Source organism: Notolepis coatsorum (genome assembly GCF_963971535.1).
Source record: "Notolepis coatsorum genome assembly, chromosome: 4".
Taxonomy (NCBI): Eukaryota; Metazoa; Chordata; class Actinopteri; order Aulopiformes; family Paralepididae; genus Notolepis; species Notolepis coatsorum.
The window spans coordinates 106,123,969-106,136,741 of NC_140168.1; the positions used below are offsets into that span (position 1 = coordinate 106,123,969).

At 46.4% G+C, this 12,773-nt stretch overlaps 1 protein-coding gene across 1 annotated transcript in view; it reads right to left on the bottom strand.

Moving 5' to 3' along the window:
• LOC311226643 (Y+L amino acid transporter 1-like) overlaps positions 1–12,773 on the bottom strand; it is a gene marked incomplete at its 3' end in the record, with an annotated part of 136,088 nt that overhangs the window by 35,113 nt on the left and 88,202 nt on the right. The window lies entirely within an intron of this gene.

The window sequence follows — 12,773 nt, forward strand, 5'->3', positions numbered from 1 at the left end:
AACGGAAACCAGCCAGATATGTGAAAAATTACAAAAATGGGAAGATATCATAAAGGATAATCAAAACCCTCTAGACTTTCCAATCACAGAACAAGAGCTGAAATCAAAACTCCAGTGCCTTAAAGCTAGAAAGGCCTGCGGTACAGATGGCATATTAAATGAAATGATTAAACACAGCTCTGAAAAATTCCAATTGGCTATTTTAAAATTATTCAATTTGACACTAAATCTAGGCTATTTTCCTGATGTCTGGAATGAAGGACTCATAACCCCAATATTCAAGAGTGGAGATAAACATGACCCAAAAAACTATAGGGGTATCTGTGTGACGAGTAATTTGGGCAAACTTCTATGTAGTATCATCAACACCAGACTCATAGAATTCCTTACAGAACACAGTGTTCTAAGTAAAAGCCAAATCGGATTCTTACCAAATTATCGTACCTCTGACCATATATACACTCTTAAAACCCTAATTGACATTCACGAAAAAAAAGAACAAAAACTAAATATATTCCTGCTTTGTCGATTTTGAAAAAGCTTTTGATTCAATTTGGCACAAAGGTATTTTCTTCAAAATTCTAGAAAGTGGTGTTGGAGGAAATACATATGACTTGATCAAATCCATGTACACAAAAAACAGATGTGCTGATAGAATTAGCAATAATAGAACACATTTCTTCACCCAGGGTCGCGGAGTCCGCCAGGGGTGCAATTTAAGCCCAACATTGTTTAATATATATATATATAAATGAATTAGCAAAGTTATTAGAACTTTCCACTGCACCCGGTCTGACTCTGCACAATACCAATGTAAAATTACTGATGTATGCAGATGATCTGGTTCTGCTGTCAGCCACTAAAGAGGGTCTACAACAGAACCTAGACATCCTCCACCAGTTCTGCCAGACATGGTCTCTGAACGTAAACATGAAGAAGACTAAAGTCATGATCTTTCAAAGGAGACACAAGTCTCAGAGTTCACATAATACATTTAAATTAGGCACACACATATTAGAAAACACAAAAAGCTACCCATATTTGGGATTGAAAATAAATCATAATGGTAACTTCAATATGGCTGTGAATGAACTGAAGGAGAAGGGAAGAAGGGCTTTCTATGCTATCAAAAGGAAAATTCCAATTGACATCCCAATTAGGACCTGGCTCAAAATTCTAAATTCTGTAATAAATCCAATAATATTATATGGCAGCGAAGTGTGGGGTCCATTAACTAACCAAGATTTCCCAAAATGGGAAAAACACCCATTAGAAGTACTGCATGCAGAATTGTGCAAAAACCTACTTAGGGTCCACAGACACACTGCCAATAATGCATGCAGGGCAGAACTTGGCCAATACCCCCTAATCATTCAAATTCAAAAGCGAGCCATCAAATTTTACACACACCTCCAATCAAGTGACCCCCACTCCTACCACTACAAAGCCCTTCAGAGCCAAGAGATGAACCCAGATAAGAGTCCCCTCTGCCAGCTAGTCAGAAATCTCTGCCCACAAACGCTTCAGGACAGATACCAAGAAATCTGGCCCAACCAAATAATCTCAAAACAAAAAGAAAATTATATAGAATATTGGAACAAATCAACCAAATCTCAAAGATAATTAGAATTCTATTTGACCCTAAACAGAGAGTACACGGTGGCAGAATACCTGACTACTGTGAATGAGATAAAATTAAGAAAAACATTGACACGGTACAGACTGAGTGGACACAGTCTAGCCATAGAAACAGGCCGTCACAGGCAGAACTGGCTGCCCAGAGAGGCCAGGCTGTGTTCACTTTGCCATCAGGGGGACGTTGAGACTAGGGATGGGTACCGAATTCGGTACTTTTGAGGTACCGAACCGAAACACGTCGGTACTACCGAGTATCGAATCAAGTGAGAAACCGAAAAAAATAATAAAAAAAAAATTAAATAAAAAGTTTTTTATTAATTCTTTTTCTTTTTTCCTTTTTTTCTTTTTTCCTTTTTTTTTTCATGTCAACGTTCACACGCACAATATATGCTTACCTAGGATTTGACTTGATTCAACAACAAAGCAGTCGGAGCAATGACAAGCCGAAAACTGTCGAAATTGTAGTTATTTGAAGTTTGAATTTTCTTTTTACGACTGAGGTAGGTAAATTAAATTTCTTGAGACTAAAGTACCGAAAAAAGGTACCGTTGGGTACCGGTATCGATTCACAGGTACCGGTACCGGTTCAAATGTGAAAGGTACCCATCCCTAGTTGAGACAGAACCTCACTTCCTGCTATACTGTGAGAAATACAAGGATCTAAGAGAAGTCTTCTTTGATAAAATAAACAAAATTGATGCACAGTTTATCCATCTCCCTGATCACCAAAAGCTGCTATACATGTGTGGGGAGAAAAGTCAGTGTACAGCGTTAGCTGCAAAATATGTAGACTGTTGTCACACAATAAGAGAACAAGCCCTGTAAATGTATCTGAGTGGCCACACTTGAAAAATGACTACCCGATCGAGTGACTATTTTGTAAATTAATATGTTTTCTTGTTGATTGTCCTTACTGTTATTACTAATATTATGATATTTTATTGCTTAATATATATGTTATTGTTTGTATGTTGAACTTGCTTTGGCAATAAGTATGTTAATATGTCATGCCAATAAAGCCTATTTGAATTGAATTGAGACAGAGAGACAGAGAGACAGAGAGACAGACAGACAGACAGACAGACAGACAGACAGGCAGACAGACAGAGAGACAGAGAGACAGAGAGACAGACAGACGGACAGACGGACAGACAGACAGAGAGACAGACAGACAGGCAGACAGGCAGACATGCAGACATGCAGACGGACAGACAGACAGACAGACAGGCAGACAGACAGAGAGACAGAGAGACAGAGAGACAGACAGACGGACAGACGGACAGACGGACAGACAGACAGAGAGACAGACAGACAGGCAGACATGCAGACGGACAGACAGACAGACAGACAGACAGACAGACAGACAGACAGACAGACAGGCAGACAGACAGAGAGACAGAGAGACAGAGAGACAGACAGACGGACAGACGGACAGACAGACAGAGAGACAGACAGACAGGCAGACAGGCAGACATGCAGACATGCAGACGGACAGACAGACAGACAGACAGGCAGACAGGCAGACAGACAGAGAGACAGAGAGACAGAGAGACAGAGAGACAGACAGACGGACAGACGGACAGACGGACAGACGGACAGACAGACAGAGAGACAGACAGACAGGCAGACATGCAGACGGACAGACAGACAGACAGACAGACAGACAGACAGACAGGCAGACAGACAGAGAGACAGAGAGACAGAGAGACAGACAGACGGACAGACGGACAGACAGACAGAGAGACAGACAGACAGGCAGACAGGCAGACATGCAGACATGCAGACGGACAGACAGACAGACAGACAGACAGACAGACAGACAGACAGACAGACAGACAGACAGACAGACAGACAGACGGACGGACGGACGGACGGACAGACTGACAGACAGACAGACGGAGAGAATCAAACAGAAAAGTTTAGAATAAGTTGGATTCTTCACATGAGCCTCCTCTCAAAGACAACACAGCTAGGCTTCACCTCGGGGGGGGGGGGGGAGCTCTGAGAGAACATTACATGCTTCAGAGGTATTTCTCTCCTTTATTGAAGCCAGAACAGAGTGGGCGCAGACAGAGGAGACTTAAGAGGCTGAGCTGGGATTTCAACTAGCAGCCAAAACATTTCTTTGGTATTTTACACAACAAAGCCTTTTCCGAAACCAACTTTTGACAACTCTGGTCACACGGAGTCAGAGAACAGGGCTGGACGGTATAAACTCTGGTCACACGGAGTCAGAGAACAGGGCTGGACGGTATAAACTCTGGTCACACGGAGTCAGAGAACAGGGCTGGACGGTATAAACTCTGGTCACACGGAGTCAGAGAACAGGGCTGGAGGACGGTATAAACTCTGGTCACACGGAGTCAGAGAACAGGGCTGGACGGTATAAACTCTGGTCACACGGAGGAGTCAGAGAATAGGGCTGGAGGACGGTATAAACTCTGGTCACACGGAGTCAGAGAACAGGGCTGGACGGTATAAACTCTGGTCACACGGAGTCAGAGAACAGGGCTGGACGGTATAAACTCTGGTCACACGGAGTCAGAGAACAGGGCTGGACGGTATAAACTCTGGTCACACGGAGTCAGAGAACAGGGCTGGACGGTATAAACTCTGGTCACACGGAGTCAGAGAACAGGGCTGGACGGTATAAACTCTGGTCACACGGAGTCAGAGAACAGGGCTGGACGGTATAAACTCTGGTCACACGGAGTCAGAGAACAGGGCTGGACGGTATAAACTCTGGTCACACAGAGTCAGAGAACAGGGCTGGAGGACGGTATAAACTCTGGTCACACGGAGTCAGAGAACAGGGCTGGACGGTATAAACTCTGGTCACACGGAGTCAGAGAACAGGGCTGGACGGTATAAACTCTGGTCACACGGAGTCAGAGAACAGGGCTGGAGGACCGTATAAAACTCTGGTCACACGGAGTCAGAGAACAGGGCTGGACGGTATAAACTCTGGTCACACGGAGTCAGAGAACAGGGCTGGACGGTATAAACTCTGGTCACACGGAGTCAGAGAACAGGGCTGGACGGTATAAACTCTGGTCACACGGAGTCAGAGAACAGGGCTGGACGGTATAAACTCTGGTCACACGGAGTCAGAGAACAGGGCTGGACGGTATAAACTCTGGTCACACAGAGTCAGAGAACAGGGCTGGACGGTATAAACTCTGGTCACACGGAGTCAGAGAACAGGGCTGGACGGTATAAACTCTGGTCACACGGAGTCAGAGAACAGGGCTGGAGGGTATAAACTCTGGTCACACGGAGTCAGAGAACAGGGCTGGAGGGTATAAACTCTGGTCACACGGAGTCAGAGAACAGGGCTGGAGGACGGTATAAACTCTGGTCACACGGAGTCAGAGAACAGGGCTGGACGGTATAAACTCTGGTCACATGGAGTCAGAGAACAGGGCTGGAGGGTATAAACTCTGGTCACACGGAGTCAGAGAACAGGGCTGGAGGACGGTATAAACTCTGGTCACACGGAGTCAGAGAACAGGGCTGGAGGGTATAAACTCTGGTCACACGGAGTCAGAGAACAGGGCTGGAGGACGGTATAAACTCTGGTCACACGGAGTCAGAGAACAGGGCTGGACGGTATAAACTCTGGTCACACGGAGTCAGAGAACAGGGCTGGAGGGTATAAACTCTGGTCACACGGAGTCAGAGAACAGGGCTGGAGGACGGTATAAACTCTGGTCACACGGAGTCAGAGAACAGGGCTGGAGGGTATAAACGGTATGAATTTGCGCTTCGGTATGGATTTTGACGATACCTTGTGACCGGTACACTAGAGCAACTAGTCACAGCAGTAGCAATGACGTTAACGTTACTCGACGATTCACTCGACGTTTGCAGTGGTCGTTGCATGGTGTTTAATTGTACTGAGTTTTTTCTCCACTTGCTCACAGACCTTGCCATATCGTTTGGGCATTTCAATTTGGCTAAGGAGGCTGAGAGGAGACTTGCTTTAGCGCAGCAACGGGCTAACGTTAGCCGCTAAGCTAACGTTCTAACGTGACTCCGCGGCACCAGTTCCATTAGTGAGGAAAGGGGGGGGGGGGGGGGGGGGGAGATATTGACGAGGCTTGACAACAGAGGTTCAAAGATAACTTCACATTTACAGCTTAGAACGCCCAAACTCAAACCTATTACATCACGCTCTCTTGCTCTCTCTCTCTCTCTCTCTCTCTCTCTCCATGTTGTCAAACATGTACACTAAAGTTAAGTTATGTTGGAATTGTTTTGCATTTTTCTATGGCAGTTTTGCACAATAAATGTTCTTAAAATACCTCTGTACTATGTGAAATATGTAGGGATGCACCGAATGGGAAATTCTTGGCCGAAACCGATACCGAAAATAGGAAACAGTTGGCCGAAAACCGAATGCCGAAAGTCCGAAAATGATTAATATAAATATATATATATATATATATTTTTTTTAGCTACCTGATTATGGCAAAAGACATGATTATGGCTAAACTTAACTTAAATAATATTAATAATCACTATTATGGGCCCATAAAACATTTATTCAGCACTTTTGAATGCATACATTAATTCCAGACTGTTAAGACTAAAAGACTACAACGATTGATGACGACTTCCTGTCCTCGCATTTCCATTTCCGGTTTAACGATAATACATTTTCAACAACAGATTGCTGCTAATTAAACACTTCATTTAAACGTAGTAACGTTAACGTTATGTCGAGTTCATACGTGTAGTGTAGTATGAACTCGTCATAACGTTAACATTACTCTGTGTCCACTGTTGCTGCCACCGTTGCGTCGCAGATGGATGGTACACTGTTAGCTCCGTAGCTAATCCGCTCCTAGACTACTGATAACAGTACCGTTAACGTCGGAGCTGATCAATACTCCGGTTTTTTCTAATTTAGTTTAGAACCGGGTTTCGGGGGGCATCCCTACTCCCAAGAGGAGTTAGTTATCACAGGCTGTAGAATGCAGGAAGAGCTGCCAAGCTGCTCACGTTACATGTTGCGCATAACGCATGTAACATGTAACGGTAATCCGGTATGTCTGTAGTCGCGTTTTGATGACGTCATCACAACAACACGTTATTTGACTTTCGGTCATATTTTCGGTGCTAAAACCCTTTCGGCCGAAAGCCGAAAGAGCCTTTTTAACCATTTTCGGCCGATAATTTTCGGTAGCCGAATTTTCGGTGCATCCCTAGAAATATGTCCTAGTAATACAATAGTACAGTAATAGCTGCCATACCAGTGTTTTACCCCTTCAGAAGCATTTACAATGGGGGAAATAAGTATTGAATACATCAACATTTTGTGCAGTAAATGTATTTCCAATGAGCGTATTCAAGCGAAATTTGCACCAGACTTTGGTATTAACTCAAGAAATCCAGACAAGAAATCTAAACATTAAAGTCCATATGTAAATAAAGTTACGTGTAATAAAGTGGAATGAAACAGGAAAAAAGTATTGGACACACTAAGAAAAAGCAGTACACCACAGCAAGGAAATGTAAGGAACTAGCTGAAAACCAAAACTAATGAGGCAACTCTACCTCCTATCTGTGCTAATAATGTCAACTGGGTTAGAATATATTGGGCTATAAAAAAATAAAATTTGTTACCAAGGTGCCACACAAGAAACATCAAATGATGGGTAAAAGCAAAGAGCTCTCAAGACCTTCACAAACTGATTATTGCAAATCATGACAATAGAAAGACGTATTTCACAACTTCAGAATCTTCCAGTAAGCACCATTGGGGGCATTATCCATAAGTGGAAGCAACATCACTCCATCATCAACCGGCCATGCACAGGTGCTCCTCGCAACGTTTCTGATCAGGGAGTCAGAAGGATACTTAGAAGAGTAGCCAGAGAGCCATGGACCACTAGGAGAAGAGGAGCCAGAGAGCCATGGACCACTAGGAGAAGAGTAGCCAGAGAGCCATGGACCACTAGGAGAAGAGTAGCCAGAGAGCCATGGACCACTAGGAGAAGAGTAGCCAGAGAGCCATGGACCACTAGGAGAAGAGTAGCCAGAGAGCCATGGACCACTAGGAGAAGAGTAGCCAGAGAGCCATGGACCACTAGGAGAAGAGTAGCCAGAGAGCCATGGACCACTAGGAGAAGAGTAGCCAGAGAGCCATGGACCACTAGGAGAAGAGTAGCCAGAGAGCCATGGACCACTAGGAGAAGAGTAGCCAGAGAGCCATGGACCACTAGGAGAAGAGTAGCCAGAGAGCCATGGACCACTAGGAGAAGAGTAGCCAGAGAGCCATGGACCACTAGGAGAAGAGTAGAGAGCCATGGACCACTAGGAGAAGAGTAGCCAGAGAGCCATGGACCACTAGGAGAAGAGTAGAGAGCCATGGACCACTAGGAGAAGAGTAGAGAGCCATGGACCACTAGGAGAAGAGGAGCCAGAGAGCCATGGACCACTAGGAGAAGAGGAGCCAGAGAGCCATGGACCACTAGGAGAAGAGTAGCCAGAGAGCCATGGACCACTAGGAGAAGAGTAGCCAGAGAGCCATGGACCACTAGGAGAAGAGTAGCCAGAGAGCCATGGACCACTAGGAGAAGAGTAGAGAGCCATGGACCACTAGGAGAAGAGTAGAGAGCCATGGACCACTAGGAGAAGAGTAGCCAGAGAGCCATGGACCACTAGGAGAAGAGTAGCCAGAGAGCCATGGACCACTAGGAGAAGAGTAGCCAGAGAGCCATGGACCACTAGGAGAAGAGTAGCCAGAGAGCCATGGACCACTAGGAGAAGAGTAGCCAGAGAGCCATGGACCACTAGGAGAAGAGGAGCCAGAGAGCCATGGACCACTAGGAGAAGAGTAGCCAGAGAGCCATGGACAACTAGGAGAAGAGTAGCCAGAGAGCCATGGACCACTAGGAGAAGAGTAGAGAGCCATGGACCACTAGGAGAAGAGTAGCCAGAGAGCCATGGACCACTAGGAGAAGAGTAGCCAGAGAGCCATGGACCACTAGGAGAAGAGTAGCCAGAGAGCCATGGACCACTAGGAGAAGAGTAGCCAGAGAGCCATGGACCACTAGGAGAAGAGTAGCCAGAGAGCCATGGACCACTAGGAGAAGAGTAGCCAGAGAGCCATGGACCACTAGGAGAAGAGTAGCCAGAGAGCCATGGACCACTAGGAGAAGAGGAGCCAGAGAGCCATGGACCACTAGGAGAAGAGTAGCCAGAGAGCCATGGACCACTAGGAGAAGAGTAGCCAGAGAGCCATGGACCACTAGGAGAAGAGTAGAGAGCCATGGACCACTAGGAGAAGAGTAGAGAGCCATGGACCACTAGGAGAAGAGTAGCCAGAGAGCCATGGACCACTAGGAGAAGAGTAGCCAGAGAGCCATGGACCACTAGCAGAAGAGTAGCCAGAGAGCCATGGACCACTAGGAGAAGAGTAGCCAGAGAGCCATGGACCACTAGGAGAAGAGTAGCCAGAGAGCCATGGACCACTAGGAGAAGAGTAGCCAGAGAGCCATGGACCACTAGGAGAAGAGTAGCCAGAGAGCCATGGACCACTAGGAGAAGAGTAGCCAGAGAGCCATGGACCACTAGGAGAAGAGTAGCCAGAGAGCCATGGACCACTAGGAGAAGAGGAGCCAGAGAGCCATGGACCACTAGGAGAAGAGTAGCCAGAGAGCCATGGACCACTAGGAGAAGAGTAGCCAGAGAGCCATGGACCACTAGGAGAAGAGTAGCCAGAGAGCCATGGACCACTAGGAGAAGAGGAGCCAGAGAGCCATGGACCACTAGGAGAAGAGTAGCCAGAGAGCCATGGACCACTAGGAGAAGAGTAGCCAGAGAGCCATGGACCACTAGGAGAAGAGGAGCCAGAGAGCCATGGACCACTAGGAGAAGAGGAGCCAGAGAGCCATGGACCACTAGGAGAAGAGTAGAGAGCCATGGACCACTAGGAGAAGAGTAGAGAGCCATGGACCACTAGGAGAAGAGTAGCCAGAGAGCCATGGACCACTAGGAGAAGAGTAGAGAGCCATGGACCACTAGGAGAAGAGTAGCCAGAGAGCCATGGACCACTAGGAGAAGAGTAGAGAGCCATGGACCACTAGGAGATGAGTAGAGAGCCATGGACCACTAGGAGAAGAGTAGCCAGAGAGCCATGGACCACTAGGAGAAGAGTAGCCAGAGAGCCATGGACCACTAGGAAAGAGCTCCAGAAAGACTTGGAGGCAGCAGGTACAACTGTGACAGAAAGGACCATAGGCCAGTGGTTCTCAAACTGTGGTACGCGTACCACTAGTGGTACTTGGTGGTACTTGAAAACATTTACAAAGAAGCAAAATTTTTTTTATTTATTTAAAAAAAAAATTCAGTCAGGCCACTGAACTTAGAAGCAGGCCAGTGTTTCTGGTTGCGGCGGCGCGATAGTTAGATAACCCAAGTGGGGAACAACCAGGAGATCACTGTGACAGAGAGTAATTCAGTCTAAACAGTCATAAATCTTTAATTCAACTTCAGCCCTGATCATAACCTTTATTTTTTTTGTAATGTCAGATAAAAAATGAAATACTCCCACTTTTCTGAAAAGAGTTAGTGTTAAATCTGACATTACAAAAAATCCATCAAAATCTGTGTTGCTGCTAGGGCGGCTACGTGGCGTAGTGGGCAAGGCGCTCGCCACGAAATCTGGAGACGCTGGGCTCGCTGTTCGAGCCCAGCGCTCCACATTTGCTTTCAGTTTAGCTGGTCGTCCGTACTAATACACATTGGCCGTATTAGGGGGTGGGAAACTGATGGGTGGGGATCGGGCGTTGTGGACAGCGACTCCTACAGGTCGGTTGGTGCGCCTGCGCAGTAGAATCAGGAAGTGTCGGGGGCAGCGTGAGCCTCCCACGCCAGCGTTTCCGTTAGCCGGTAATTACCGGTATTTGACTGGCAAAATCTGTTGAAGTCCGACAAATTTAATCTCTCCGGTCATAGTGTCCGGTGAAAATAGTTCCCTCTGGGCACAGTTTGATTATTTGAATTGTATTTGGATGGGCTGGAGTTGGGTGGCCTATGCGATGAACGAAACAATCATTGCGTTTGTTGTCGTTGCTTCGCCAAGCAGCCGGTCTGGTAATGACGACGCTGTGTCAGTGAGAGCTTGCTGCTGGATTTGCGGAAGGCATGCAGCTGCAGACCCACAGAACCCACCAGCTTTGCTGGCACAGTGCGGTCCCCAGACCTGGAAAGCTGCTCTGCGGGTCTGCAGCTGGATGCTTCTTGCAAACTAACTGCGGCCGGCTCGCGCTGATATATCAGCTGCCAGCTCGCTGACACAGGATGTCATTGACCGGCTGCTTGGTGAAGCAACGACAAATGTAATGATTGTTTCGTTCATCGCATAGGCTATTTAATTTTAGCCTATTTTAATACAATTCAAATAATCAAATTGTGCTTAGAGGGAATTATTTTCACCGGACATTATGAGCAGCAGCACCAAGTCGTTGGGAGGTGGAGATATACATCACGGCGCAAACCCACGATAATGTTGCCGTCTCTCTGCCAAATTTCTCAGTTCTTCGCTTGATATAATTAATACAAATGTCCAATATAACGGAATTCGTTAGCTCATAAAAATGTGATTATAACAGACTGCTGTTTATTAAGGTCGGGCAGACTGCCCACCGACACCTCAAGTCGGCAGCAGCACGCAGTCTCGAGGGACTTATTTTATTTGGAATATATTAATGACTGTATATACGCAAAAGTAGTCTAGTTTTAAGTTAAAATATTATAAATGCCTTCAAGTTCAAGTTCTTTAATAGTTGTCATACAGAAGTACAGAATACTTTCATACAAAATGCTTCTTACTGTTACGCTCCAGAGACTGTGCTAGACAAGATAGTATCAAATAACATAATAACATAATATAGCATGAATTTAGAAGAAGAAAAATGAGGTCACAGTGTTCGGTATAGACATACTATGCAGTGTACTAATGTACAGTACTATCTAGTGCAAAGCAGAAATGGGATGAGGTACAATTTTAGGTACAATTTACAGTAAGGTGTACGAGTTGTAGTGCAATCCTTCATCCATAAATATAAAGTGTGGGGAGTGGGTGCTACAGTGTGTTTGTTTAAAGTGGGTGTGTGCTATAAAGTGTGTGGAGTGGATGCTACAGTGTGTTTGTTTAAAGTGAGTGTGTGCGTGTGGATGTGTGTGCTATGTGCGTTTGGTGGTTGTTGTTGTGTAGTGTTCATTCATTGTTCGTTTAGCAGCCTGATGGCCTGGGGATAGAAGCTTCTTCTGAGTCTTTCTGTGTTCGCCTTGAGACTCCGGTATCGCTTGCCTGACCGCAGCAGTTCAAAGAGGCAGTTGTTCGGGTGACTGGAGTCTTTAATGATTCTCTTAGCCTTGCCCTTGCAACGCTTGTTGTAAATGTTCTGGAGGGTGGGGAGCCCCCCTCCAATTGTGCGTTCGGCTGAACGTGTCACTCTTTGTAGTCTGCTTCGGTCTTGTGCAGTGCTATTCCCAAACCAGGAGGTGATGTTGCCGGTCAAGATGCTCTCTATTGTACATGAGTAGAAGTTCTTAAGGATCTTCTGGCTGACTTGGAACTTCCTTAGGCGCCTGAGGAAGTAGAGGCGTTGTCGTGCCTTCTTCACAACACTGTCAATGTGTGTGGTCCATGTCAAGTCCTCGGATATGTAGGCTCCGAGGTACTTAAAGCTGTTGACTCTCTCAACCGGTGCCCCGTCGATGCTGAGGGGGCTGTAGTCCTTGACCCCCGACCTCCTGAAGTCCACAATCATCTCCTTTGTTTTGCTGACGTTCAGGGAGAGGCTGTTTTCCTGGCACCATCCCGCCAGGACCTTGACCTCTTCCAGGTAGGCCCTCTCGTCGTTGGCAGAGATCAGGCCCACCACCACTGTGTCGTCAGCAAATTTGATGATTGTATTGCTACTCCGCTGAGCCACACAGTCGTGTGTGTACAGGGAGTAGAGGAGGGGACTCAGAACACAGCCCTGGGGGGCCCCTATGTTGAGGGTGATGGATGAGGAGGTGCAGTTGCCTGCTCTCACCACCTGGGGTCTGCCAGTCAGGAAGTCCAAGACCCACTGGCAGAGGTCATAGCCCAAGCCCAGGTCCCTGAGCTTGGCTAT